Genomic DNA, 13,832 nt, shown 5'->3' with positions numbered 1-13,832 from the left:
CATCACACAACCCCCTCGATGGCAGCGCAAGGTTTGTTTGTGAAGCGGTGACATGGCACCTTTCATCAGGTCTTTTTGTGTATGTGCAACCAAAGACAAACACACTGGCCATTAGCTCCTTCCGCGCACCTAGGAAAGCCCCGGACAACACAACGGACTGTCAGAGTGAATTACCTGCTCCTCAAATTAAGCTGATATCTTGACAGCCCTGTCTAATTAAGTTGGTTCAGGCTCTGATCGATTGTAATAATGACGACCCGGCCATGTCGTCCATAGCCAGTAAGTGAGATATCTTGTCTGTGTAGTGTACTGACATTTACATCTACTGAGACCAGCCGTAATTATGAAATAGTGGACTTGGCTATGGAGCAGCTTGTAATACTTTTTGGAAATTGAATTGAGGACTTCGTTCCGCAGGTCCCGCAGTAGCGTTTGTCTCTGGTGACCGCAATAATACAGAACAATAAGATTTAACAAGGTGTCCATTACGCTGTTCATTACCAGGCTTAATCTAATAGCCCCCACTCAGTTGTTTTTTTTTTTTTTTTGGTACGATTTCTTGACGGCGTGTAGAAATGTGGGAGAAAAGAGGTAGAGGGAGAAAAAAACTTTTCATTTAAATCGAAAGTCAATAATACTTGGTCCATTCTCTTAAGACAATAAAAAAGACAAACAATCCTTTCGAAAGCCCATTTAAAGCCCCCTTGTGCTGCTTCCCATCTTCATTACCAAGGGTTGGGGAGGTGGGGTGTCTAGGTGAGGGGTTTGGGGGGGTGAAATTGTCTAAAGACTTTTAATTGGATTCTAGAAGCAGTTTCTTAATTGACTTCTCTATCGTGCTAATATAAGTGTACATCTTTATGTGTGTTCACCACATCCTAAATTGAACCCAGGAGGTCATGGTTGGATCTCCCGACGAGACTCATTGGGAACTATTGCCCGCTAAAAAATTCAATTTAGATCTGGAGATTGACTGGCTAATTCCAGTGTACCTATAATGGGTTTCTACTGTTCTCTTAATTAAGTTTTCGCATTAATGTACTAGATACACCCTTTAAAGCCGCACATTTCCCTTGTGGACAACATTTGAGGTGGGAAGACAAAATTAAAAAATTTCGCTCACTAATTGACAAAGTGAAGCATTCCCTCAGAGCTGTACCTGACAACACAAACAAAAAGCTCATCTGATGGCTGCCGAGAGGCTGGGGAGAAAAGCTATCCCAAGTTGCAACAAAGTACAGCCAACTGTTTACAGATCTTTTGGAACCTATTTATCTCAGCTCTCGCAATTCATTAAATCTGTTTATCACAACCATAATTTCACCTGCACCAGTTTCGGAGCTTTTGATACAAGTTCGCAATGGAATATTTGTTTGACCATGACTACAGTAAGTGAGATGGGCGGTTTCAGTATACAAGAAAACAGAGATGCATGTATTATCGTATGCATGTTGTGTCTAGTTTAAAGAACTGGCTGAACAAAAGTCTGTTGTAATGTCCCTCCAAAAAAGTCTGTCACTAGTATCTAACTTATTAAAGCCGTCTGACTGAAAAACACACATTTTCAGTTAAAAGAAGCTTTAAACTTCAATTTTGTGAAGCTTGCTGAAGTTTGAGGGTTTTGGTCGAGCCTGATTAATAACTTGCACAGGTAGAAAGGAGCGAATGAGGGAGCTTCCATTAATTCCCATCCTTTTGTGTATGTAACTAATGGCGTAACCCAAAGGTCACGGCAGGGGAATTGGCTTCTCTGTAGCGCAAGCCCATTTAACCTCTTTTTACCAACTCAGGCAATGCTTTCACAGGAGCATTGATTTCCTATTGTGGATCTGCTCCTGGATGCCTGCCCTTTCTCTTGCCTATCATGCGGCCTTGGTTTAGAACACACTCTCTGCGGCATTCTTTCTTCGACATTTGTGTGTGTGTGTGTGTGTTTTTTTTTTTTTTTTGGGGTCTGGTTAACATGATGTTTCAAATATTGCAAAGCTGATTCTCTCAGATCATCATGTGCAAAGATCTGACCCTACAACAGAGGTGCAATGGATATTGGGGGAAAGAACGGGGAGAAAAGGGGGGAAATGTCAATAACGGAAGCTTCTGTGTTAACTTTGGTGTGTGAAACTCATTTTGCTGAGAGTCAAAGTACACTGTTGGGGATAGAAACATGAAAGACTGTGCAGATATCACAATTCTCCAGTATAACCGAAACTCTTGGGATGATGAAACCAGAAAGTGTAAAGAGTTTGAAAAGGACTATTTGAATGTGTATTTAGTTTTCCTTTTTTTTCCTTATTTTTTTCCCCTTCATTTTCTTTTTATTTGGGGAGGGGGTGTCCTTTTAAAGTATTGTTCTAAAATGTGCTTCATCTCGGCAAATCTGAAAAAAAATATAGCAAACTATTTAGCAAACTCAAGATTAGAACATTCCATTGATTCAGTAATTCCATTAGAACATTAGGATATAAAATAAATACACAAGTCCCAAATGCACAGGCTTTTAGAAAGAAATGGGGGCAACAACAAGATTTTCAGAGGCCCTTTGTCTCCCATATTTGTTGCTCTGGAGTACACTCACTTTTCTTCTTTTTGTTCTTTTTGTTAACCATTTCATTGAAATGGACCAATGGGTCTTGTTTGAAAGCCTTTTCTTTCTCTTTATTCCTTTCTCTTTTATGCATTTCTATTTTTTTGCTTATCTTACAAGCCACAGATCATGGAAAAAAAGCAAGAAAATGTAGCTTACTCAAACAAGAGTATCATAATGGACCTAATGAATGTGATGTTAAGTGTCTCTTTAAAGAGGTGGAGTGTCTCTTTAAATGCAGAAAGAAAGAACCGTCCGAGATGATGAGTCTCTCAGCCTAGTTTCAGCAAATGTCAGCTCTTGCCTCTCCATCGATTGACTGAGAGGGGGGAGAAACCGCTTTTTTATGCCATATCAATCGGGCAAGCCTTTGAATGGGATTTTTATATCGTGTCAGAGGAATTAGAGGGGATATTTCACAAGCTCCTTTTAACACTAAATTAGGGCTAAATCACTGTGACCGACGACCTTGTCCAAATGGGAGCTTTAGCCATGTATAAGCTGAGACCCGAACCCCCTGGTCACCCCTGAATGCTTTAGAATAAGGGTTAATACAGTGCACATTCTGTGAGGCTCAGGCCAGTGATTTACAGTTCTATTGGCAGAGACCAGAGATTTAGAGAGGTAAAATAATCTTATTACCAGACTGTCAAATTGTCTTCCATTTGTTTTATAAGGTTTTGCCATTTTGGAAAATGTCACATCAGCACATAAAACTGCCTGCGCCTTTGATTACCATGCTTAACTCCTTCACTTTGAGTGTGCGCTCCACTTTGCGGATTTTGTAAGTGTAAAGGGGCCAGAAGTATCAGCACACTGGAAATCATAAAAAGTGATGGAAAAGAAGGTTGACCTATGTATCTATATAGATATCCTTGCACAATTCCTCTAACATGCAGTAAAGCATGAACAAAACATGCAACTTACACATTATTGCTAATAAAACTTTGCAAAATGCTAATAAAAAATGATCAATTGAAATAAATGTGTATAATAGTATAAAGTAGAGGTGTGAACCTAAACTGGTCTCATGGTTCAGTTTGGTTACGATTATCATGCCATCGATTTGGTTTAATTCGATATGTCGGTGCATCATGGTGCATTGACGATGCTTTCCATACATAATTTATATTTTACTTCACAGCACAAGAAAAATTTATAAATATATTTATATTTATATATTATTTGTAATATAATTTTAATTCAAACAGTCAGAAATGTATCTTTAAAAACTCAAGTATGTGCACAGAACAACATGAGCATTTATAGCAAATAAACAAATGTAAATGAGCCCTGTCGAGTGAGTTTTTAGGGCGTACTTACACTATGCTATCCGAACAGTGCCCAGGCCTGTTTCCCGGATCATTTAAGAAGTGTGAGTGCTCTGAATCGTGCTCAGGCATGGTTCAGTTGGTCGGCCCTGGCCCGGTTGGAATAGTGTGCCAGAGCGCGGCTCAATTGGGCTTCGACGCAGTACACTTGTAGTGTGAGTGCAAAGCACGCCTGAGCCCGAAACTGAAGACGAGACGTGACTTCTAAGGGACTGTTTCATGTGAGTTTATTAATCATTTTTACTATTCAATGAACGCAAACTGTTGAAGATTATTAAAGGCGCAAACCCCTCACTTCATGACAGCTGCACCTTTAGCAAACCTCCTAATTCCTGCACTACGAGGACTTTTTTGATTATTTCTGAGCGTCAAAAGTGGCTGATCGAAATATTTGACTGTGTCACTGCATCACAAATGACTAAAACGATATAACTAAAGAAATCTTCACTTTGTTGAGCAAGAGCGCTTACTGAACAGCGCATCATCGATGACATAAGCATGTTCAGACCCGAAAGCAGTATGAGTGTGGGCCGTCGAGGGAGACGGGAAGGGGGGACAAGCGTGCTTCGGCCCAGTTCAAGACAGCTGTACATTGTGCTAGTATGCCCTTACACTCCTGTGATTGGTCACACGCTTAAGAGAAAGGGCTGTGATTGGCTCTAATGCTCTGGCGCTGTTTACCGATGAGTGACACTGATAAACGGCAGCTGCAATCACAGCAGATCAGTGAAATACGCAGTGGAGAAAACTCACTCTGCAGACACGTTCGGCGAGAGGAGAGAAAACATCACGCCAGCAGGTGAAAGGGCCGCAGTGAGAGAGAGTATGTGTAAGAGAGAGAGAGAGAGAGAGAGAGAGAGAGAGAGAAAGAAAGAGAGAAATGAAGTTTACTTTCATTTTCTCAATCGCAGTGGAAGAGGGGCTTCTGCTGTAACTTCAGTGTCAGTGAAAGACTGTCCAGCAAACACTCACAAAGTATATTGTGTAGAGTTTCTGTGTTTTAAGTATTTGCTGTGTTTTAATTACTCGCGGTCGCCTCCCTTGCCATAGTAGGCTACAGCGACATATAACATATGAGATAAATGAATTATTTGAAATCTAAGAAGCAATAAGATGCAAACAAAGAAATGTGTGTGTGTGTGTGTGTGTGTGTGTGTGTATTGTATTATTTTTAAATTATTTTATTCATATTTGTCATTTTTAAGGGAACAAAAATAACTTTAAAACTAAGAGTTGTATTATTATTATTATTATAATTATTATAATTATTTGTTTGTTTATTTATTATTTAGTCATTTATCTTTTTATCAATTTATTTATTTATTTAGTAAAAATGACATAATATACAGTAAAAAAAATTATATTTCTTTCTTTTTTAAATTTGTGCAAGCTTATCCTAATTTTCTGCGCAAAGCCTCAATATTTAATGTTATGTTCATTTAATATACAGTATAAAAAAATATATATATATTTTTCTCCCTTTTAAATTTGTGCAAGCCTATCCTGATTTTCTGGGCAAAGTTTCAACATTTAATGTTATGCGCCCGAGTTGGGCAGAAATGATGGGCTGTCAGATAATACATATCATGCGGCATTTTAAAAACTTAAGGCCTGTCGGTGCGGATGACAAATTGCAGAGAAGGGCAGGGGTAGACGTGCTGGCACATCTCGGATCTGAGTCTGAGTTTGGATCAGTCCAGATCCCCGTCATGCAAGTCTATGTCAGCATCCTCTTAATTCCATATCTCAGCACCACCATTCTCCCAATACCCATCAGTCAGCAGCAGTTAGCCATTAAGATTCTCTTCTGCCTCGTCTCAAACTTTCAACAACACCATGGGTAGAGACGGACAGTCTGTACTTATGGTGCAGTGTTTCCCCAAATCAGGTCTTTAAAGTTGGTCTAAACCACTAAAAGCAATTAAATTACAGACATTTAAGGAAAGATAACTGCAAACCATTTGTTTTTAATTCCGCCAATGAATTATTTGAAATCTAAGAAGCAATAAGTTGCAAACAAAAAAATCTATAAAACATCACAAATCCAAGCAACTTAACATCCGTATAAAATTTACAATAAGAACTTTATCTAGGACTCTTAAAGTTTACTTTTCCAGAACTCACAATGTAGTTTTAGGGCTGGTAAATTTGTGGTCTTAAAAAATTCTCATTTCAACAACAGTATGTGGCAAAGTGTAGTGAAAAGTAATTTCAGAATACACGAGCATTTTTGTATGTAGCAATGGCTTCAAGCATGCTTATGGGCTTAAGACCTGTCTTAAAACCTGTGCAAATTTGCTGTTGAGCGAAGAGCCTGAAAAAAAAAAAATGACATAAATCAAAACGATATTAAATCATGCATTCCATGTTGCATCGATATTACATCAGCTTCTTATTCAGTGTAAATTGTGTGCAAACAATTTTCCAATCCTGTGTGTTCTGCAAACACATTAGTAGTGAGAAAAAATGAGCTAAAAATCCTAATATGCATTCTTAAAAGGCAGAAATAACCACTAGGGTTCTGCTTCAGCAATCTCTTTCGCTAATATATAAAGATATACTGTAGATAGTTACTCAGAAATATAATTCCGGCTTTTGCTTCCCAAACCATTTATATACTTTATTTACTTTATTTTTTTAGACACCACGGTCCCTAAAATATCAGATGGTTTTATTTGATTGAAAGAAATGTATAGTGGAATAACTTTTTAGGGGTTAACTATCCTTTTAAGGAGTATCCTTAAAACTATCCTTTTAAAAACGAATTCATTACTGTAAAAAACAGAACTACTGAGCAGAGTTAGGCAAAAATAAATCTTTAAATGAATCTTTTTTGTAATGTTACCCTGGCACATTCGTTGGTGAAACTGGCACATAATATAGTAATTATGAGATCACAGAAAGATTAAGGATATGAGTAATTACAGCGTGTTCGAGGCAAATATGGTTAATCAAAGTGAGCTAAGATTGTGATTTTCACACCCTTGCAGGCACCCATTTCGGCAGCAAATGAGGTAATCTTCAAATGATCTGAGTGATTGATAGAGTTTGATTTAAACTCTGCAAGCTGAAACGCACACATACACACACTATGATGCTGCAACCCTTAAGATTCACTTTTGTAAAGGGTTTAACCAGCAGAGCAGAAAGGTGAGAGCCAAAGAGTTGTCCTCATTCAGTCCCTCAATGCACTTTTTTTACAGTTACAGTGGGAACCCTAAGATCAACAAATGGCATATTCATTTTACCTAAAGTTTGGGTTAAATCTAAAATGTTTCTTAACACCTAAAATAAAGCAAACAAACAAAAATGTTAAAATTTCTCTTGTTAAATGCTCTGAAACATGTGTAGTACATGAACATACTCTATCATTCCTTATGATATTAGGGCAAGGGGAGATGTCTTGGTGTTACACTGTGCACAGCTCTCAAAGTTTGTTTGTTTACATGAATTTTAATCAGCGCATCTGTAAAGCCCCAACCTGCTTCCACGCATATGCAGAACCGCATCCGCCTCATAAGGAAGACAGCTGCCGACTGCTAACACGGCAAAACAATCCCCCCATCCACAGCCATTATACCACCGCCTGCCTCTTCATCTCCTCTCATCTCAACTGTTTAGCAGCAATAAAGTGATGGAAAACTAAAAACCATCTGCATTTGCCTCTCGCAATTTACATCTACTTGGTATTTTTTCGATTGTTTTAAACATATCCCATAATTTGGACGAAAGCAGCAAGCAATATGAGCAGCACACAACTGCATAAAATAGTATATGCATTTCTCTTCAGACACAATGATAGAAGACAATGATAGATAAATAAGGTTTTGTTTGACATCTGTCCTACAAACCAGCAGAAAAAAGCCAACCGTGGCCATCTTACATCAGGTTTGACCTCACACGATCAGTGGAAGGATCGAGGACAGAGGGTTCTGATTATTCAGCAACAGTGGGGTTCTGTATACCGAGGGCCATGTAGCACAGAACACACGAGCGCCACACGCTGAGCCACCCAGCTGCGCTCAGATCTGTAATTGGGTTAGAGGGATACAGCGTTCACTGCTGCCTGTCTGACGGTGGCTTGAAAGGGAATGGAAGAGTTGTAGACACTCTGGGATCTGTGTAGCTTAAATGAACTGTGGTCCAGCAAGGAGATGGCACTGAAAAAGAAAACTCTAGTTGCTCTAGTTTTGTTCACAAAGACAACAATTCTTGCTCTGGAAGACTGTAGAGTTAGCGGCTAATGAGCAGCGCCAGTACAGTGGGCCGTAAGTCCACATACCGATGACTGGTAGCTGGATGATCGCTCGACCATGGCTCCCTGATGAGACCAAAAAGGCCAAATGCTATCTGTGGCAGCGGTGGCGTGAAACATCTTTAGCGCAATCTCACAACTGGGTTTGGCAAAAAGTGCTATCATTAAAGCCGCAGCATAGCAGTAAGTGCAGACATGACAAGGTTTGGTCGGAGAGACATTGTGGCTTTGCCATCAGGAGGAGCGCTCACCCACTGAGCATCTGCTCACATTACACAGCCAGAAGTAAATATTCTCTGGACGATAGCATCGGCCGTGGCTGTCCGTAAAGACTGCAGGTGTACTCACTCCACTCAGGCCTTATCTCCGCTGAGCAGAAGGGCAGTTAGAAGGATTGGAGAGTGGCGCAGGCATTAGGCATCGTGCTGCGGCTCACGCCCGCACAAAAAGCCTCCTCTCTCCATTAGCCTGCCGCCAGAGATGGCCGAAACAACTTTGAGTGGATCGACCAGAGCGGCATCTTTGAACGCGTTGATATACAAAGGTCTCTTTTTCATGGAAAAACAGAATAAAGGCGAAGCAAGATGCAGGTCTGAGAGGACAAAGGAAAGGATGGAAACGGTGATTCAGCCACTGAACTAGGAAACTGATCGATTACACATAAAACAAGTGTCAATATATGAATGATGCATGTGCATTTGCAAGGCGTCTTTCAAACTTTTACTTTCTAACAATGGAATAAAGGATTTAAAAAGGCAAAAAAAAAAATCCTTAATACATGCATAATTTCTCCAAAGGCCTGTAAAAGATGATAAGCAACTGAACAAGGTATTATACTTAATTTAAATTAAAGTAAATCCATTTTAATTAAAAACATTCATAGTAAGCTACTCAACCTTCACGTCCACTCACTACTAGCAATAATCAAGTGGCAATTAATCTGACGGTGAAGGGTATTTTCCTCTTGCGTTGTCTTCTTTGGACTCTCTCAAATGGAGCAACTCTAATTGTTGCCTAAAGTTGTTTAAAGGGAATTAAGAGTAATTGGTTTTTCTTTGTCAATTTTTAGATTAGAAAGAGCAGCGCTGGTGTAAATTTCATACTCCTTCAGTACCAGTAACGTGGATGGCGCTTCAGAGAATTAAGCAAAGTTAAATGAAATTAATATTTTAGCATTTCATTTATAGACAATCAAAAATATGTCCATAAGCCTTATATTAGACTGATAATGGAATTAAAGATCTCGGTTTAACAAGACTTCAGCTCCTCAAATTATATATGAAGTGTTTTATTAAAATTGCCTGCAAGACTCCTTAAGAATTTATAATAGCGTAATGACTTCTACATTTCAAACTATTACTGCTGATTCAAAACAATGGACAGACAGAGAAAATGTATTTTTAAATCAGCATTTTTTGTTTGTTTGTCTTTTTGTGTGTGTTACTATATTAATACATACATAATTAACGCATTATTAAATAAATCAAGATAAAATATTCTACATGCAAAAATGTTTAAAGGGTTCACAAGCTAAAATAATCTACATAGTAATAACTTACATAGTACTATAACTTTATTTGCAATGAACGTACCTGCACTGTTTCCCCACAGCCACCTTTATCCACAATTGTGTGTAAGCTTATCCTTTTAAAGCATCTTTAGTGTTATTCACAGATACTGTACTAAAAAAAAAAGAAAAAAGAAAAAAAACACAGAAATATATGTTCAAACTACACATTCTGTAATCCAGGGATTCCCCCGCAAGCCTGTACGCTGCGTCTGTCTGAGCAACACAGGCCTTTATGGTTCCTAACTGATACAAAGAGCTTAATGTCAATTGATACCATCTATTACGTGTTCTTTTCAAATGTGCAAACCAACTTCACTGCATTGGCTAAATTTTAATCCATCCACCATGGATTAGTTTCTTTGACCCTGACATTCACACACACTCACATATAGGCATGCATGCAGGCATACGCAACACCCCGCCCTTCTCGAAAAGCCTTATTTTATGCTTATGTAGTATAATAGGCAGCATTCAGAGCTGGGCCAGTCAGAGAGATTTCTCCTGGGTAAAGTGCGGGCCTCCAGTGTGGAGCAACTGTGGGAAAGCAGCGTGGTGCAGCGATGCACAGTTACACCAAAGCGAACAGTAGGATCCAAGAGAAACGAGAGGGGGGGGAAGGGTGAGATGAGAGTGTGTTCATGAGTCTGCATGCACAAGAAAGAGAGAGAGAGAGTCTGTGTGTGTGAGTGTGAGAGGGCATGACAATGGGAGAATAGTGAATTCACAAGGCTTTGCAAGAGGGTGGAAGCGTACAATGAGTTGATGTGAGGGGTCATCAGTCAATCGATGGGCGTGCAGGTAGACAGAGAGAGGCCAGACTAGGGTGGTCCCAATACATCTAAAATAGAGAGACAACTCCACACTGCGTGTAGAAGGTGTATGAATGCATGGGGGGTAGGTGTGTATGTGTGTGTGTGCACATCAGGTGCAGATTGACAGTATCATACAGAAGGGTTTTCAGTAGCTTTTATATCTTTTCACTGCTCAGGAAGTGCAGAAACACAGTGTAGCCACCGGCTACCCGACTAGCAATGAAATTAAATTTTAAATCATATTAAGCTGATGCAATTCTCTCAAAGAGGGAGATAATCTGTGTCAATGTGAAACAATAAAATGTATTTTAAAGAAGGAAATAATACAGCTATTGTAAGAAATCAAGGACATTTTTATATGTGTTATATAGTGCAATGTGTCGTGTAATAAAAGAATAAAAGTAAATGACTTATTTCTTTACTATTAAAAAGATATATTAATGTGAATATCTTATCATGTTCTGTTAAGCAAGAAAAGGAGACACTTACATGTACGGATGGTCATGCTTCAGAATGAGGATGCAGAGGCCTGTGGACAAAAACAGAAATGAATAAAGCAGAAAATCAAAGACAAGGCTATCTTTAAAAAAATAAAATAAAGTGTATCAGCGTCCAAAGCTTCAGTTTCATCATACAGACACACAAAAGCACACACACATACACTGCATGTCACAAGAGAACAAGTCAGAAGCTGCTCTCACACCAAAGACAGAGAGACGTTTAATGTCTGTATTTGATTTCTCGGAAAGCGTGTTCTGAACACTGATGCCAAAGACACAATGCTGGACCTCTTTTTCTTCTATCAGAAGGATACTGAACACAATTCATATTCTATCAATTAAGAATATAAGAAGCTATTTCACGCAAATGTGTAATTTATATGCAAAATGTCAGCTAAAGTGCTGCTTATCATTAGTAGTCTAATTGCACATATCGGGCCTGCTTGAGGATCAAATGGCTGTGAATTGGGCACTTATTTTTGTCAGGAGTGGCTCTTCAGCCCCATCTACTGGACCTGGACTCCCTCTCACACAGCCGAAAAGTGGAGAGAACCTCCTCACCTATGGGCTAAGAGGGAGGCCTGCCAACTGCCCTCTCTGGAGGTAAGGACAATATGAACACAAGAGAGGGGAATTACACTCCGAGTCGCTGCAAATACTGCTGCAGAATGAGTGGTTGGATCATGAAAGGAAGGAAAATTGAGGGTCACACAATTTGACTTCAAGGTGGAAAGTCAAAAGTGCTGCAGATAATCAAGGTAAATTGCTTGCCCGTGTGACGAAAAGTTGCTTGACCTTGCAGAACAGGGTGAAATCGAGAATTTGGCATGTTTGCATAACATATTCACAAGGGTAACAATTCATTTGGAGGATTTTCAGAAATTCATAAGCCAGAAGTGGCTTTTAAAGAAGGAGACATTTCAAATACATTTTAATCATTATTAAAATTTGATTTAATTTTAGCTTAGAACATAATAATAATAATAATAATAATAATAATAATAATAATGCACAATGTTTGTAACAGTTCAATTTTAGAACTGTTCCTAAAGTTTGGCTTAAAGTAAATAAAATATGCAAACGCTGATCTGTCTAGATTTTACTGATTATGATGTATTTCATTGATTGCATTGTAAGTGTATATTGTACCATTCATTCATATATTTATATATTTTTTTATATTGTTAAACTTGTTACAACTTCCTGTCCATGGACTACAGATGTAAATTAGCTTCATAGCTAACTCTGGCACAACATGTCATGTTGTACATTGTCCCTGTATAAATAAACTAAATAAATAAAATAAACAAATACATGTAAAAGACATTTATTTCACTTTGAAGCTTGACAACTGAAGGCAAGTTTGCATTTGTTTGTATTAATTATTACTTTTTAATTGATTAATACTACAACTAGAAATCAAAATACAATGGTAAATGATAAAATACGATAGTAATAGATTAAGATAATCGTACATTTAATTGCAAATATATAGATAGACAGAGAAATGTGAACTGGTTACTCAAACAGGTCAGAGACAAGAAAGAGATTTTTAATGACATGAACAAAAGTACATAAAAATAGGCCCCAATGTCAATGTGTAGGACATTTTCATAATGCTTTTAAACGGATTTTAGTCATCCATGAGTTTTATTTTTGAATTATGCATTGCATTGAGTTGTGTTGCTTTTTATAGTTGAAACAAATTTCTGTCAATTTTCAGACAGAACGTCATGTTTTTCCTTGCTCTTGATGTCAAAATCTGCACAGATATTTGTATGCGACCCACATGACCACACCATTGTTCTGTACACAGAGAGCAACAAAAAGAGCTCTCTGACTGTAAACTCATTTGAACAAAAGCTCAGATTTCCCTGTTTCCTCTGAAGAATACCTTTTTAGTGATCCTTGTAGTACTCAAATTAATTCAGATTTTTCAATTCAGCTTAAAATGTTTTTATTTTTTTATTTTTTTGTTATTTGAACACAGTTGGCGATGTGAAATTGCATATTACATTCAAAAGTGCCAAAATCTGTTCTCCAATAAAGCAAGGCACACAATCACTGCTCAAACAAGAGACATTTCCACTCCACAAAGCAAGAACACTGTGAAGCATTTAATATGAACTAACGATAACTAAAATAATAAATGTGCCGAAATTTAAAAGCCTGAACACAAAGTTCCTGTCCGTAGAGCATCTAAAAGTAAAAGAATGTGGTCTGTTCTGCTGCGTACAGTAGAGTGCCACAATAAATCGTGCCTTCTTAGTTCTCTGATAACTAATGCTCTTCTTATTGGAGTTTAAAATGTGCTTTTGTGACCGAAAACAGTGAGACAAAAATGAATTAGGTCTCAATGGGGACGCAGCAGGGAGGCAAAAAGCCAGCCAGCCGTGAGAACCTCGGGTGAAGGTTAAGCAATGTCTCAGACACAGCGGAGCAGGTGAGCGAAAGAGAGAAAGAGAGCGCTGATGAGGAGAGAGGTGACAGGACGGGGGAAAGGGGGAGTTCTTTGGCGAGGTGAAGGACTATCTCCAGAGATCTCCAGCACGGGGAGAGGTTGACAGCTCGAGCTGGACTGCTGAGGGACCGGCGAGGAACTCTGTGGAGACCTGAGCTGCCCTAACTCAAACAGACCCCTTTCCGAAGCTTCTTCATGCCTTGCTTGGCACAAAACCCACAATGGAGGCTTCCTTAATGTTAAGGATCCACCAGGGTAGGGGGGTGTAGGCGTTTGGGGGTGACTGAACGCCCCCCTTTCACCAGAACTCACAGTTAAA

General features: G+C 38.8%; 1 protein-coding gene across 10 annotated transcripts in view; it reads right to left on the bottom strand.

Moving 5' to 3' along the window:
* Positions 1-13,832, bottom strand: part of tenm3 (teneurin transmembrane protein 3) — a 971,756-nt gene that overhangs the window by 598,776 nt on the left and 359,148 nt on the right. For all 10 annotated transcript variants that reach the window (XM_087235111.1, XM_087235107.2, XM_087235110.2 and 7 more), the window contains one exon: positions 11,042-11,081. The gene's annotated coding sequence lies outside the window, so the exon portion shown is untranslated. The remainder of the gene's footprint in view (positions 1-11,041; positions 11,082-13,832) is intronic.

This window comes from Danio rerio, chromosome 1, assembly GCF_052040795.2.
Source record: "Danio rerio strain M-AB ecotype USA chromosome 1, GRCz13ab, whole genome shotgun sequence".
In the NCBI taxonomy this organism is placed as follows: Eukaryota; Metazoa; Chordata; class Actinopteri; order Cypriniformes; family Danionidae; genus Danio; species Danio rerio.
The sequence above is the reverse complement of the archived record's forward strand: the minus strand, read 5'-3'. Positions and strand labels throughout refer to the sequence as shown.